Source organism: Amblyomma mixtum, chromosome 3 (genome assembly GCF_055824585.1).
Source record: "Amblyomma mixtum isolate Tamu chromosome 3, ASM5582458v1, whole genome shotgun sequence".
NCBI classification, from domain to species: Eukaryota; Metazoa; Arthropoda; class Arachnida; order Ixodida; family Ixodidae; genus Amblyomma; species Amblyomma mixtum.
The window spans coordinates 261,142,694-261,146,865 of record NC_143014.1 but is presented as its reverse complement, the minus strand read 5'-3'; the positions used below and the strand labels follow the sequence as shown (position 1 = coordinate 261,146,865).

Here is a 4,172-nt window from a genome sequence, read left to right as displayed (position 1 = left end):
AAGACAAGGGATCCCCCTGGCCGGCTTCCTGAAGGGACATCAGCTGACAGCTGCGCTTGATCAACTGCGCGTCCAGTTGTAGGTGAGGAGGTGACCTGAGGAAAGGACACTTTCGGGAGCTTAATCCCACTGACCCAGCCAACGAATATGATGAAGGGGAGAGCGCCCCCCAGCAGCACAGCTAATGGGCCCATTATTGGAAATGTATTGGCAAAGCCCGATCCAACGAATGAACAGAGTGAAGCCAGCAACTTCCAATACTGGGCCCATTACGTGTGCGGCTTGGGCCGTTAATGATTACCCGACTTCAGAAAGGTGGTAAAGCCAGCCAGTGAGTGTCGCTGGCTTCATCCAGAGGCGGTGCCCATGATGGAGTCCCTGCGATTGCACGAAAAAGTCGAGAAGACAATGGAAGGAGCTATTTAAAGGCCCAGGCACCACGAACCGTTGGTCCAATAATGGGAGAGAGTTGGCTATGTCTGGCCCTATATATGTCCTGAGCTGACTTCACTGTCCCCATATACGCAGTTCCACTCAGTATCATATCCAACAATGGCCCAACTTACCCACTGTTCTCCCCATATTGGCTATGCCTCTATATATCATCTCCAACGATGGCCCTACTTGTGCGCTGTAGCTCACATATTGGCAATTCCGATTCATAACACTTCCAACGATGGCCCTACTTGTGTGCTGTAGCTCACATATTGGCGATTCCGATTCATTACACCGCCAACGATGGCCCTACTTGTGTGCTGTAGCCCCCATATTGGCAATGCCGCTTCATTATACCTCCAACGATGGCCGTACTTGTGTTCTGTGCCGTATTGGCAATGCCGCTTCATTACACTCTCAGCTGGTAACTCAATCCAGGCAACCATACGGACTCTCGCTCGAGCTCTGCATTTCTCAATTCCTTGGTGACTCTCGTGCAAGCGTATCACGACCTCTGCGCGTAATTTTTGTGGGATCACCAGCCTCAGACCTTTGAGCAGCACGCCTTCAGCGACTGTGAGCGTTGCTCTTTCCTGCCAGTATGGACGCAAGACCATCGACGGCGATGAGAACTTGGGCCAGCCTTCCAGGCTGAATTTTGCGAGAGCTTAACAGACTTCATCGGCTCCTTGTTCAGCTTTGACTCGTTCAAAAAGGCTAGCCTCGACGGCATTTGTCAAACAGCCCGAAACGAATTTGGTGAATTCGCCAATACTCAGTGCATGAGCATCAATTTGGTTTCCCTGAATCGGGCCTCTAGACAATACATCTGCAGTAACGAGGCTCTTACCCGCGACATGCACAGCCGCAAAGCTGAACCGCATAAGCCTCATGCGAAAGCGCTGATTACGAGGTGGCAAAGCATCTATAGGTATTTTCCCACCAACGTTACAAGTGGTTTGTGGTCGGTTTCAAAGAAAATTTCAAGAGCTTTGATGCACCCTTCGAATCGTTCTGCTGCCCAAGTCATTGCCAACGCTTCGTTCTCAATGTGAGAGTATCTGGTTTCGGCAGGTGTCAACGAGCCTGACGCAGATGCAACAGGTCTTTTTTCACTGTTTGGTAGAACTTGTATCAATACGGCCACCAAACCGAATGATGACGCGTCAGCGGAAAGAATCGTAGGGTACTTTACATCATACTTAGCCATGACGCGCGTCGAAGAGATAACGCCTTTGACGTACAATAGCGCTTGCTCTTGGGCTGGTCCCCATGTCCATTCGGAACCCTTCAAAAGGAGGTGACGTAAAGGCGCTGTTTTCGAAGCCAAATCTGGTATGAATATTGCCAGATGATTAGCCATACCGAGCAGCCGTCGAACGTTAGACACGTTAGCTGGCGTCGCCAGTTCTTTGATAGCACGAACTTTTTCAGGATCCGGCTTGATGCCATCTTTACTAAGCACACAGCCAAGAAATTTTACCTCAGTGACCCCAAAGGAACACTTTTCTTTGTTTATCGTAACGCCGGCACTAGCGAGACGATCTAAAGTTAGACGCAGGCGCTCGTCATGTTGAGCTTTGTCGTTGCCAAAAATGAGCACATCATCTATCAGGTTTATCACGAATGGGATTCCTTCAAGTATCTGCGCCATTTTTTTCTGAAAGATAACGGGTGCTGACGTTGTTCCAAACGGCAGTCTTTGAAAACAGTATCGCCCAACTGTCATTATGAACGTAGTTAACAACTGGCTTTCGGGCGACAACTTAATTTGAAAGAAGCCAGAGTTGGCGTCCAAATGAGAAAACACAGAGACACCACCTAAAATACCGAGGCTATCATCCACTGTCGGCATGACATAGCGCTCGCGAAGAACACTTTTGTTTAATTGCGTCAAGTCAACGCAAATACGAACCGCTCCAGATGGTTTGAGTATTGGCACAATTCCGGCACACCATTCTGTTGGTTATTCAGCTTTGAGGATCACGCCATCTCGCTCCATACGCTCAAGCTCCAGCTTAACTCCGCCACGCAAGGGTAAGGCTATGCGGCGCGCAACATTAATTGCAAAAGGTATCGAGTTCGGGTTCAGTCTAATTCCGTATTCTCCTTTTATCGCTCCTAGACCACTCAAATGCTGCGGGTAGCAAGCTTCGACGGCTGTTGCGCTACTGACCGAGTCCGCGAATTTAATAACTTCTAGAGCCTCAAGCGCTGGGAGACCCAAAAGTACGGAGCGCAATGGTGAGACCACGTACAAGATTTGCTGGACAGTGTTTTGTTTCCACTGGATAGTGGCATGAAACTTTCGCAAAACATACAGTGGCTCATTCGACGGGCTTGTTAGGATTAGGTCGCACTTTTCTAGCCTGGTAGGCAAACCGGGAAACGTTGAGGGCACAACAGAAACTTCGGCACCGTTATCTACTTAGCGAACACGGGAGTGCCGTTAATGACGACCTGTACATACCGAGAATTGGAGTACTCCCCGTTCACCACGCCAACGAAGTACGCCCCCTTGTCCATATGGAGAGATGAAAGCAGTACCTTCTTTCCATCACGTGCAGCATTTTTCTGACATACAGCTGCAAACTGTCCGGAACAACCGCAGTAGTTGCATTTCGCTGCTTTCGCCGGGCACGAGGATCTCGAGTGCGCTCCTTGACCACAGTTGGGGCATGACCCGGGGGTGCCTGGTCGGTAGGACTGGACTCTGCGGCGCGGACCTTGTATTCTAGGTGAACAGTTCTTTGACGAGCTGCCCGAGTGCTGTCCTGAAGAATACTTTCCGGGCTGGCCTTGCTTGCTGACCGCATCAAGATTGCCGGTCGCCGCTACCAGGGGTTCGTCGTCGGTTTCTCGCAGTTGCTGCTGCTGTCGTTGGACGGTCTCCTTTAAGCGCGCTTTTGCCAAAGCGCTGTCGGGAGTCAAATCCGCATCCATTTGAAGCGACTCAGAGCTTAGCATCCCTGAGGCCGACCACGAACCTGTCGCGAATAATGCGTTCTTTTTCCTCGTAGTCTCACCGGTAAACCAGCGTGTGCATTGCGGTAACAAATTGCTCGACTGACTCTCCAGGTTCTTGAGTGCGACGGTGAAAGTACGCGCTCTTATAAACAAGGTTCCTTGCGGCGACGAAGTGTTTGTCGAACTTTTTTGACGACTTCGTATCGCTTCTATTCTTCGGGTAATGCAACAGTAGAGAAGATTTCTCTTGCTTGCCTGCCCATCGTATAAAGTAGAGTCCGGACCTGCGCTTTTTCACTCCGCTCATTTAGGCCCGAGGCGAAGCGGTAGTCATCAAAGAGTTGGATCCAAGAAGGCCATTCGGACGTCCGGTCGAAGTCAAACCTTGGCGGAGCTGGAACCGCGAACATGCCGTGAAAGGGCATGACTGCGTTGTCCTCTAATATGGCGCCGGATGACGAAGTTAAGGCAACGCCCCTCAAATGCCAGAGGATCCCACTTCTGACACCATGCGGCGTTAAGGCCCTTGCCGGACGCCGAGCCCGGCCAGGCAGCGGGAGGTAGGAACTGAGACTGGCCCCGATCCCGGCACGATAACAACAACCCTTTATTTCACGCAAGCAGCATCTTTATATAGCAAGCACTCATTTGAGAAGTGACGTCACGGACAAACAACGTTTCAGGCATCCGATAACGCAGACACATGAAACGCGGCACAGCTGCTATCAGTAAAACATCAATGCTTTTGTCAAGGTATCTGTATAGGAAGG

The 4,172-nt window shown here is 50.6% G+C and overlaps 1 pseudogene; it reads right to left on the bottom strand.

Moving 5' to 3' along the window:
• Positions 1 to 347: 347 nt before the first annotated feature.
• Positions 348 to 3,812, bottom strand: LOC149354580 (uncharacterized; annotated as a pseudogene).
• Positions 3,813 to 4,172: the final 360 nt, after the last annotated feature.